This window comes from Oncorhynchus kisutch, linkage group LG17 (assembly GCF_002021735.2).
Source record: "Oncorhynchus kisutch isolate 150728-3 linkage group LG17, Okis_V2, whole genome shotgun sequence".
Taxonomy (NCBI): Eukaryota; Metazoa; Chordata; class Actinopteri; order Salmoniformes; family Salmonidae; genus Oncorhynchus; species Oncorhynchus kisutch.
Window position 1 is genome coordinate 66,206,122 of NC_034190.2, and position 12,421 is coordinate 66,218,542.

A 12,421-nucleotide genomic window follows, 5' to 3' on the forward strand; every position below is an offset into this window, starting at 1 on the left:
AGGGGAGAGTGGGGTAAGTTGAGCCAAAATGTTAGTTGAGCCACCCCTTGTTTCTAAGACTCCATACATGAAATTAATCGTGTCACCAAATATTTAGGAAGAGTTCATCATTTCCTGGAGTCTGTGAAGGAAGAAACTACATGGAAAAAGTGGTAAGTAATTTGGGTTAAAAAAATATATTTTTCACAAAGGCAAATTCATTTGTGTTCTAGGTTTCATGATGCTTGTATAGTATCTAAACTAAAGTAGATCTTTTTAAGATTGATGTATACATCATTTGGGGTCTCTAAGCTACAATATAAGGTCCTAAAGCTAGCATGAAAGTGCATCCTTGTAGCGGTGTGGACTAATGTAGTCAAAATTGTATAAAACCCCCTTAGATATGAATTTAGTGTCCTTTAAATTTAATTAGATCTACAATGACATTTTATTGATCTACCAGAATTTTAATTTAGAGATTCTGGTAAACTCTTTGTTTCCTTTCATGTGTTCTACCAATTATTATTGAATTATTCACCATGGCAACCACTTGTTAGTATAAAAACTAAACGTATTTCTCTGTTTGGTTGGCTTTCGTGGAGATCGGACCATTTCCATTTGCAGGGATATTTGTCCGTTTTTGACCAAATAGCACATGTATGCTCTGTTTCATCATTAAACTCCTAGACTGGGCTTCTGTGTCTGTCATCACCCTTTTACCAGAGTGCAGTCCATTATTTGTTTACTCCTAGTGGCCTATCCACACATTAGAGAGCACCAGACTCTGTTTTAAAAATGTTTACCTTGGGGTAAGTTGAGCCCAATGGCCACCATACCCCATACAAATGACACTGAACAAAAATATAAACGCAACATGTTAAGTGTTGGTCCCTTGTTTCATGAGCTGAAATAAAAGGTCCCAGAATGTTCCATGCGCACAAAAAGCTTATTTATCTCAAATTGTGTGTACAAATGTATTTAGATCCCTGTTAGTGAGCATTTCTACTTTGCCAAGATAATCTATCCACCTGACAGGTGTGGCATATCAAGAAGCTGATTAAAAGGTTTGATCATTACACATGCTGACTGCAGGAATGTCCACCAGAGCTGTTGCCACATAATTTAATGTTCATTTCAAGCCGTCGTTTTAGAGAATTTGGCAGTATGTCCAACCAGCCTTACGACCGCAGGGCGAGCGGTTTGCTGATGTCATTGTTATGAACTGAGTGCCACATTCTGGCGGTGGGGATACGGTATGGGCAGGCGTAAGCTACGGGCGACGAACACAATTGCATTTTATTGATGGCATTTTCTATGCACAGAGATACTGTGACGAGATCCTGAGGCCCATTGTTGAACCATCAATCTGCCGCCATCACCTCACATTTCCACATGACAATGCATGTCACAAGGATCTTTACACAATTTCTGGAAGCTGAAAGTGTCCCAGTTCTTCCATGGCCTACACACTCACCAGACATGTCACCCGTTCAGCATGTTTTAACTGTATGTAAATTGCCTTAGTATTGCTGGACCCCAACAAGAGTAGTAGTTGCCTTGGCAATAAAATACAAATACAGAGGGAGGAGTAACTGAGTGCACACTACAGGAGAAAGGATGCAGTACATATCCTTCCAAAATGACAGAGCCAACTGTGTCCCATTCAGTAAATGAGGGCTTGCACTGACTGACACGACGAGTCTGATAGTGGTACGAACCAACAAACAGAGTTCAGTCTGTTGCAAGTGAACTGGGCATGGAACAGACAGACTGGTGCACAGTCTCAGGAGGGATGGTTGTCAGCTGCTAAAATGTGAGTATCATTTACATGTTGTCTTTTTCTTGTGGAACAAATTGAAGGATTTATCACATCTAGTCATAAGCATGTCAAAATGATGATCTTGCTGAACAGCAGTGTAAAAAAAGGCAGTATACCTCTGTTTCCAAATCTTAGGAAACAATACATTATTGAATACATTTGATTAGTGTTCATTTATATTTGTTATTTTAGAACAGGGCCTATTTTAATCTTATGAGATGCATCATTTTCTGTTGACTAAATGTGGGTCAGCAGTGTTTTTTGTAGAGCGGTGACTTATTTACTGGAAGACAGAATCTCTTTCTATATTGGGTGCAGCTGCCATTTCAGCTTGTGGTTCTGTAGGTGTACAGTAGACCAGGATACTGGAAACGCTGTTTAATACTTTCAATTTTGTCTGTACACATTGCATCCCAACTACTGTTCTTGTTGATGGTGTAATTTTCATAATATTGTTTTCATTATTAAAGATTTGAGATGTTAAGTATTTATAGACAAGCCTGGCAAAAATAGTAAAGCTTTATAAATCCATGGGTTGTAACTGATGGCAATTCTGTTACCATTCAGACGTGCCACTCTCTGACTGTTGTTGTGATCACTTACCATTTCTGCTGGCTCCTCAGCATCCAGAGCATCTCAATATGTCCTGGACAGTGGTCAGCTCCAATGTGTTCACCTACAGAGTGATCCAATGCCACAACCTGCTGGATGATGGGAACGACCCACTGCTGTGTGGTCATATAGAGGACCAGGAGGAGCTCAAGGCCATCAGAAGCAACACCAAGCGCATCAACGGCTTCATTGTCATTGATGAGGCAGTCAATCAGCTCTATGGCTCCCAGGTCACCAGGTACTTTGATGCCAGAAATGTTCTCTATAGGATCCTCCCACTGCCCACTACAGAGGAGAACAGGTCCATTAAATGTTCTCTATAGGATCATCCCACTGCCCACTACAGAGGAGAACAGGTCAATTAAATGCTTCCAGTCCTGTGACCAGAAGACCAGTGGCTGCTGTGACATGGAGGATGCTGCCACTACATCCCCACAGATTGCCATAGAAATCATGCTAGAGGAGTTGGCTCCCAACCTATGGGAAGATGACCTGGACAGACTGGTGGACATTGGCCACCTAGTCAGCCCTGAGCTACGAATGGTAAAACGTTTATTACTGAGTTAATATGGAAAGGATATGAAAGGATGGAGAAAACGGCATCAGGGAAGGTATGAATGCTCAGATATATTTTTGACAAGTGAAGAGACAATTTGGTAAATATGCATGCAGTATAACTTGACCTTCTTTGCAGAAAGTGCTGACTGTGCTGCTCCACGGGGAGGCGTGAACATCGACATTTCCTTCATGGTGTACGTGGCCCACCAGAAAGGGCTCCAGACGGAAGAGGAGAAGGCGTGGATCAGCCGCTGCATGATGGAGCTGGAGCTGCCTGTGTGGCACCAAGACTGCACTCTGGCCCTGGTGCAGGAGTCTTTAAACACTCTGCAGGGTCCCTGAGGATGCCTCTTCATACAGGACTGTGCAGGTCTGGACATATTTCCTTTAAAGGGGAAAGATATGTACCCATTGATTATTGAAGAATATAATTTATAAATGCCTCATGAGCTAAGTTTAACTGTCTTACCCCATCAGAACCCAAAATATAAGCTTGTTTTACTCCTATTTTTGTAAACAAAATAAATGTAAACAAACAGCCTCAAAACATGGTTATATCAGTAATTGTGATGTCATCGATGGTCTGTCCTTGCAACAATAGCTTCCTCTTTGAATTTGAGAGTGGTTACATTTCTCCCACCCCATCCCTCAGCTTTTTACCAAAATAGGGGTGGGGAGCCCACTTTTTTATTGTCTCAACTGCTGATTGACGCTTTAAGAACACCATCAAACTGCCTTTTTAAATCAGAACATTCCTAGACATTCCATACAGTATGAGTTTTGGAATTTCCAAAACAAGTAAATGTATCCGATGGGGATATGTGAAACTCAATCCTCAGCCTGAAGTGTTCCTACTTTTGTCACAGAATAGCTAGCTTTTTGTGTGGCCGGACTGGTAAGACACTTCGGGAGTACAGTCCAGTGTGCTAGCAAGACAGAGGTCCTGGGTTCGAGCCTCTGTGTGAGCTGAATCAGTAGGAAGTGGTAATCGCTAAGCAAGCAACGTGATATCCGTTACAGATGGTGCCGCGACCTGGATCTGCAGTTGTGCTCAGCTCAACACTGGGGTCTCTGTGGAGTAAGTTTGAGGGGTGAATGTAGCACATGGGGATGTATGAAACTCACTCTTCGGTCTGAAGTGTCCCCACTTGTGTCCCGAATAGCTCGCTTTCCCTGTGGCGCGACTGGTATTACGCTTCGGTGGGGCAGTTAAAAGGCAGAGGTCCTGTGTTTGAGGGAATTAGGAGGAAGTGGTTCTCGCTAAGCAAGCAATGTTACAGTACGTCCGCTACACAAGCACATTTACTGTACAGTCTCATCTCTACAGAAATCTTCCATGACATCGGTGATGACATTCTGTGTCAGGCTTTCAAGAGCAGCTGTGATTACCTTTTGATATTGATCAGCTTTAATATTGCAGATAGATTGTAGCTTCCATCAATGTAATTGCCTGCATCATTTCCAATCACCCATATATTTTTTTGTAACTATATATATACAGTTGAAGTCGGAAGTTTACGTACACTTAGGTTGGAGTCATTAAAACTTGTTTTTCAACCACTCCACAAATGTCTTGTTAACAAACTATAGTTTTGGCAAGTTGGTTAGGACATCTACTTCATGCATGACACAAGTCATTTTTCCAACAATTGTTTACAGATGTCATGGCTTTAGAAGCTTCTGTTAGGCTAATTGACATCATTTGAGGGAATTGGAGGTGTACCTGTGGATGTATTTCAAGGCCTACCTTCAAACTCAGCGCCTCTTTGCTTGACATCATGGGAAAATCAAAAGAAATCTGCCAAGACCTCAGAATTTTTTTTTAGACCTTCACAAGCCTCGTTCATCCTTGGGAGCAATTTCCAAATGCCTGAAGGTATCAAGTTCATCTGTACAAACAATACTACGCAAGTTTAAACACCATGGGTCCACGCAGTCGTCATACCGCTCAGGAAGGAGACGCGTTCTGTCTCCTAGAGATGAACATACTTTGGTGCAAAAAGTGCAAATCAATCCCAGAACAACATCAAAGGACCTTGTGAGATGCTGGAGGAAATAGTTACAAAAGTATCTATATCCACAGTAAAAACGAGTCCGATATCGACATAACCTGAATGTCCACTAAGCAAGGAAGAAGTCACTGCTCCAAAACCGCCATTTAAAAAATCCAGACTACAGTTTACAACTGTACATGGGGACAAAGATCGTACTTTTTGGAGAAATTGCCTCTGGTCTGATGAAACAAAAATAGAACTGTTTGACCATAATGACCATCATTAAGTTTGGAGGAAAAAGGTGGATGCTTGCAAGCCGGAGAACACCATCCCAACCGTGAAGCACGGGGGTGGCAGCATCATGTTGTGGGGGTGCTTTGCTGGAGGAGGGACTGGTGAACTTCACAAAATAGATGGCATCATGAGGCAGGAAAATGACGTGGATATATTGAAGCAACATCTCAAGATCTCAAGACATCAGTCAGGAAGTTAAAGCTTGACCTCAATCCTATGAAAAATGTGTGGGCAGAACTGAAAAAGCGTGTGCGAACAAGGAGGCTTTCAAACCTGACTCAGTTACACCAGCTCTGTCAGTTTAAATGTATTTGATATATATACGTATATATTTACATATACAGTACCAATCAAAGGTTTGGACACACATACTCATTCAAGGGTTTTTCTTTATTTGTGCTATTTTCTACATTGTACAATAATAGTGAAGACATCAAAACTATGTAGTAACCAAGAAAGTGTTAAACAAATCCAAATATATTTTATATTTTAGATTCTTGTGGAGGCCAGGTCATCTGATGCATCACTGCATCCACTCCATCAAGCCCTTACACAGCCTTGAGGTGTGTTGGGTCATTGTCCTGTTGAAAAACAAATTATAGTCCCACTAAGTGCAAACCAGATGGGATGGTGTATCGCTGCAGAATGCTGTGGTAGTCATGCTGGTGGTAGCCAAGTGTGCTTTTGAATTCTAAATAAATCACAGACAGAGTCACCAGCAACACACCCCCACACCATCACACCTCCTCTTCCATGCTTCACGGTGCGAACCACACATGCGGAGATCATCCGTTCACCTGCTCTGTGTCTCACAAAGACACGGCGGTTGGAACCAAAAATCTCAAATTTGGACTCATCAGACCAAAGGACAGATCTCCACCGGTCTAATGTCCATTGCTCGTGTTTCTTTGCCCAAGCAAGTCTCTTCTTCTTATTGGTGTCTTTTAGTAATGGTTTCTTTGCAGCAATTCGGCCATGAAGACCTGATTCGCGCATTCTCTTCTGAACATTTGATGTTGAGATGTGTCTCTGTGAAGCATTTTCTGAGGCTGGTAACTCTAATTAACTTATTCTCTGCAGCAGAGGTAACTCTGGGTCTTCCTATTCCTGTGGTGGTCCTCATGACAGCCAGTTTCAGTGCTTGATGGTTTTTGTGACTGCACTTGAAGAAATTCTTGAAATGTCTGACCTTCATGTCTTAATTGTCTGACCTTCATGTCTTAAAGTAATGAGGGACTATCGTGTCTCTTTGCTTATTTAAACTGTTCTTGCCATAATATGGACTTGGTCTTTTACCAAATAGGGCTATCTTCTGTATACCATCCCTACCTTGTCACAACACAACTGAGTGGCTCAAACAAAAAGAAATAACACAAATGAACATTTAACAAAGAACACCTGTTAATTGAAATGCATTCCAGGTGAATACCTCATGAAGCTGGTTGAGTGAATGCCAAGTGTGTGCAAAGTTGAAGTATCTCAAATATATTTTGATTTGTTTAACACTTTTTTGGGTTACTACATGATTCTATATGTGTTATTTCATAGTTTTGATGTCTTCACTATTATTTTACAATGTAGAAAATAGTAAAAATAAAGAAAAACCCTTGAATGAGTAGGTGTGTCCAAACTTTTGACTGGTTCTGTATATACAGTGCATTCAAAAGTATTCTGAACCCTTGACTTTTTCCACAATTTGTTACCTTACAGTCTTATTCTGAAATGGATAAAAAAAAAGAATCCTCATCAATCTACACACAACACCCCATAATGACAAAGCGAAAACAAGTTTGTAGAATTGTTAGCAAATTTATTAGAAGTAAAAAACAGAAATACCTTATTTACATAACTTACAGACCCTTCACTATTAGACTCGAACTTGATTGGAGTCCACCTGTGGTAAATTCAATTGATTGGACATGATTTGGAAAGGCACACACCTGTCTATATAAGGTCCCACAGTTGACAGTGCATGTCAGAGCAAAAACCAAGACACGAGGTCAAAGGAATTGTCCGTAGAGCTCCGAGACGGGATTGTGTCGAGGCACAGATTTGGGGAAGGGTACCAAAAAATGTCTGCAGCATTGAAGGACCCCAAGAAACAAAGTGGCCTCCATAAATCTTAAATGGAAGAAGTTTGGAACCACCAAGACTCTTCCTAGAGCTGGCCGCCTGCCCAAACTGAGCAATCGGGGGAGAAGGGCCTTGGTCAGGGACCTGACCAAAAAGCTGATGGTCACTCTGACAGAGCTGCGGAGTTCCTATGTGGAGATGGGAGAACCTTCCAGAAGGACAACCATCTCTGCAGCACTCCACCAATCAGGTATTTTTCGTAGAGTGGCCAGACGGAAGCCACTCCTCAGTAAAAGGCACATGACAGCCTGCTCAGAGTTTGCCAAAAGGCATCTAAAGGACTCTCAGACCATTTTATTTTATTTTATTTTATTTCACCTTTATTTAACCAGGTAGGCTAGTTGAGAACAAGTTCTCATTTGCAACTGCGACCTGGCCAAGATAAAGCATAGCAGTGTGAGCATACAACAAAGAGTTACACATGGAGTAAACAATTAACAAGTCAATAACACAGTAGAAAACGAAGGGGGGGTCTATATACAATGTGTGCAAAAGGCATGAGGAGGTAGGCAAATAATTACAATTTTGCAGATTAACACTGGAGTGATAAAAGATCAGATGGTCATGTACAGGTAGAGATATTGGTGTGCAGAAGAGCAGAAAAGTAAATAAATAAAAACAGTACGGGGATGAGGTAGGTGAAAAGGGTGGGCTATTTACCAATAGACTATGTACAGCTGCAGCGATCGGTTAGCTGCTCAGATAGCTGATGTTTGAAGTTGGTGAGGGAGATAAAAGTCTCCAACTTCAGCGATTTTTGCAATTCGTTCCAGTCACAGGCAGCAGAGTACTGGAACGAAAGGCGGCCAAATGAGGTGTTGGCTTTAGGGATGATCAGTGAGATACACCTGCTGGAGCGCGTGCTACGGATGGGTGTTGCCATCGTGACCAGTGAGCTGAGATAAGGCGGAGCTTTACCTAGCATAGACTTGTAGATGACCTGGAGCCAGTGGGTCTGGCGACGAATATGTAGCGAGGGCCAGCCGACTAGAGCATACAAGTCGCAGTGGTGGGTAGTATAAGGTGCTTTAGTGACAAAACGGATGGCACTGTGATAGACTGCATCCAGTTTGCTGAGTAGAGTGTTGGAAGCCATTTTGTAGATGACATCGCCGAAGTCGAGGATCGGTAGGATAGTCAGTTTTACTAGGGTAAGCTTGGCGGCTTGAGTGAAGGAGGCTTTGTTGCGGAATAGAAAGCCGACTCTTGATTTGATTTTCGATTGGAGATGTTTGATATGAGTCTGGAAGGAGAGTTTGCAGTCTAGCCAGACACCTAGGTACTTATAGACGTCCACATATTCTAGGTCGGAACCATCCAGGGTGGTGATGCTAGTCGGGCATGCAGGTGCAGGCAGCGACCGGTTGAAAAGCATGCATTTGGTTTTACTAGCGTTTAAGAGCAGTTGGAGGCCACGGAAGGAGTGTTGTATGGCATTGAAGCTTGTTTGGAGGTTAGATAGCACAGTGTCCAAAGACGGGCCGAAAGTATATAGAATGGTGTCGTCTGCGTAGAGGTGGATCAGGGAATCGCCCGCAGCAAGAGCAACATCATTGATATACACAGAGAAAAGAGTCGGCCCGAGAATTGAACCCTGTGGCACCCCCATAGAGACTGCCAGAGGACCGGACAGCATGCCCTCCGATTTGACACACTGAACTCTGTCTGCAAAGTAATTGGTGAACCAGGCAAGGCAGTCATCCGAAAAACCGAGGCTACTGAGTCTGCCGATAAGAATATGGTGATTGACAGAGTCGAAAGCCTTGGCAAGGTCGATGAAGACGGCTGCACAGTACTGTCTTTTATCGATGGCGGTTATGATGTCGTTTAGTACCTTGAGTGTGGCTGAGGTGCACCCATGACCGGCTCGGAAACCAGATTGCACAGCGGAGAAGGTACGGTGGGATTCGAGATGGTCAGTGACCTGTTTGTTGACTTGGCTTTCGAAGACCTTAGATAGGCAGGGCAGGATGGATATAGGTCTGTAACAGTTTGGGTCCAGGGTGTCTCCCCCTTTGAAGAGGGGGATGACTGCGGCAGCTTTCCAATCCTTGGGGATCTCAGACGAGATGAAAGAGAGGTTGAACAGGCTGGTAATAGGGGTTGCGACAATGGTGGCAGATAGTTTCAGAAATAGAGGGTCCAGATTGTCAAGCCCAGCTGATTTGTACGGGTCCAGGTTTTGCAGCTCTTTCAGAACATCTGCTATCTGGATTTGGGTAAAGGAGAACCTGGAGAGGCTTGGGCGAGGAGCTGCGGGGGGGGCGGAGCTGTTGGCCGAGGTTGAAGTAGCCAGGCGGAAGGCATGGCCAGCCGTTGAGAAATGCTTATTGAAGTTTTCGATAATCATGGATTTATCAGTGGTGACCGTGTTACCTAGCCTCAGTGCAGTGGGCAGCTGGGAGGAGGTGCTCTTGTTCTCCATGGACTTCACAGTGTCCCAGAACTTTTTGGAGTTGGAGCTACAGGATGCAAACTTCTGCCTGAAGAAGCTGGCCTTAGCTTTCCTGACTGACTGCGTGTATTGGTTCCGGACTTCCCTGAACAGTTGCATATCCCGGGGACTATTCGATGCTATTGCAGTCCGCCACAGGATGTTTTTGTGCTGGTCGAGGGCAGTCAGGTCTGGGGTGAACCAAGGGCTGTATCTATTCTTAGTTCTGCATTTTTTGAACGGAGCATGCTTATCTAAAATGGTGAGGAAGTTACTTTTAAAGAATGACCAGGCATCCTCAACTGACGGGATGAGGTCAATGTCCTTCCAGGATACCCGGGCCAGGTCGATTAGAAAGGCCTGCTCACAGAAGTGTTTTAGGGAGCGTTTGACAGTGATGAGGGGTGGTCGTTTGACTGCGGCTCCGTAGCGGATACAGGCAATGAGGCAGTGATCGCTGAGATCCTGGTTGAAGACAGCGGAGGTGTATTTGGAGGGCCAGTTGGTCAGGATGACGTCTATGAGGGTGCCCTTGTTTACCGAGTTAGGGTTGTACCTGGTGGGTTCCTTGATGATTTGTGTGAGATTGAGGGCATCTAGCTTAGATTGTAGGACTGGCGGGGTGTTAAGCATATCCCAGTTTAGGTCACCTAACAGAACAAACTCTGAAGCTAGATGGGGGGCGATCAATTCACAAATGGTGTCCAGGGCACAGCTGGGAGCTGAGGGGGGTCGGTAGCAGGCGGCAACCGTGAGAGACTTATTTCTGGAGAGAGTAATTTTCAAAATTAGTAGTTCGAACTGTTTGGGTATGGACCTGGAAAGTATGACATTACTTTGCAGGCCATCTCTGCAGTAAACTGCAACTCCTCCCCCTTTGGCAGTTCTATCTTGACGGAAGATGTTATAGTTGGGTATGGAAATCTCTGAATTTTTGGTGGCCTTCCTGAGCCAGGATTCAGACACAGCAAGGACATCAGGGTTAGCAGAGTGTGCTAAAGCAGTGAGTAAGACAAACTTAGGGAGGAGGCTTCTGATGTTGACATGCATGAAACCAAGGCTTTTTCGAACACAGAAGTCAACAAATGAGGGTGCCTGGGGACATGCAGGGCCTGGGTTTACCTCCACATCACCCGCGGAACAGAGAAGGAGTAGTATGAGGGTGCGGCTAAAGGCTATCAAAACTGGTCGCCTAGAGCGTTGGGGACAGAGAATAAGAGGAGCAGGTTTCTGGGCATGGTAGAATATATTCAGGGCATAATGCGCAGACAGGGGTATGGTGGGGTGCGGGTACAGCGGAGGTAAGCCCAGGCACTGGGTGATGATGAGAGAGGTTGTATCTCTGGACATGCTGGTAGTAATGGGTGAGGTCACCGCATGTGTGGGAGGTGGGACAAAGGAGTTATCAGGGGTATGAAGAGTGGAACTAGGGGCTCCATTGTGAACTAAAACAATGATAACTAACCTGAACAACAGTATACAAGGCATATTGACATTTGAGAGAGACATACAGCGAGGCATACAGTAATCACAGGTGTTGAATTGGGAAAGCTAGCTAAAACAGTAGGTGAGACAACAGCTAATCAGCTAGCACAACAACAGCAGGTAAAATGGCGTAGACTAGGCAACGGGGCCAACAGATAAAACAAACAAGCAGAATGGAGTACCGTGATTTATGGACAGTCCAGCGTGCATCAGCTATGTAGCCAAGAGATCAGTGTCCAGGGGGCAGCGGTGGATGGGGAAGGGAAGCTGGACTGGCGAGTGTTATCCAGGTTAAAAAAAACGAACAATGACTAAATAGCTTGTAGCTAGTTAGCTGGTTAGCTTCTGGAGGTTCTTGAGTGTGTTCTAAAAATAAATAAAAAATAATAGCGATTCCGTATCACATTGGGTGAGGCAGGTTTCCGGAAGGTATAAACAAATTAAAAGTCAAAAGAGATAGAAAGTAAATATGGGTCCGGTGGGCGTTTGGGACGCGGCGATTCAGGCGGTTAGCAGGCCTGTGCTAACAAGCTAACAGTTTGTAGGCCCGGGCTAGACAAGGTAGCAGTTAGCGGACCGGAGCTGGACAAGCTAGCAGTTAGCAGGCCGAATTAGCAAGCAGGGAGATAGCGAGGGCTAGAGAGTTAGCCTTTGGGGGACGTCGCGATGGGGTGAGTCTGTTTATTCCTCTTCATGCGGTGACATCGATAGACCGGTCGTGGGCCCGGGTATTGTAGCTCAGGAGTATGCTACGGTGGTAGCGCAGGCCGGGCTAGCTTCAAGCTAAGTGGGTGGAAACGCTAGCCAGGGGTAATCATCCGGGGTTGCGGTTTAGCAGATAGCTAGTTGTGAAGATCCAGCGTATTTGGAAGCTTAGGTTTAGCAAAATGTTTTTAAAGGGATAGCTATGTAAAAAACGAAAAATATGTAAAAAAAACGAAAAATATGTAAAAAACGAAAAATAAACAAAATATAAACAAAATATACAGGGACACGACACGACAGGACGACTTACTGCTACGCCATCTTGGATATCATGAGAAACAAGATTCTCTGGTCTGATGTAACCAAGATTAAACTCTTTGGCCTGAATGCCAAGCGTCACGTCTGGAG

The 12,421-nt window shown here is 44.1% G+C and overlaps 1 long non-coding RNA gene across 1 annotated transcript; it reads left to right on the plus strand.

The window, feature by feature from the left end:
• The first annotated feature begins 1,558 nt into the window (after window positions 1-1,558).
• Window positions 1,559-3,695, plus strand: LOC109907736 (uncharacterized). The gene is made up of 3 exons (XR_004203677.1): window positions 1,559-1,792; window positions 2,422-3,021; window positions 3,105-3,695. It is a non-coding gene; the product is annotated as an uncharacterized LOC109907736 (long non-coding RNA).
• Window positions 3,696-12,421: the final 8,726 nt, after the last annotated feature.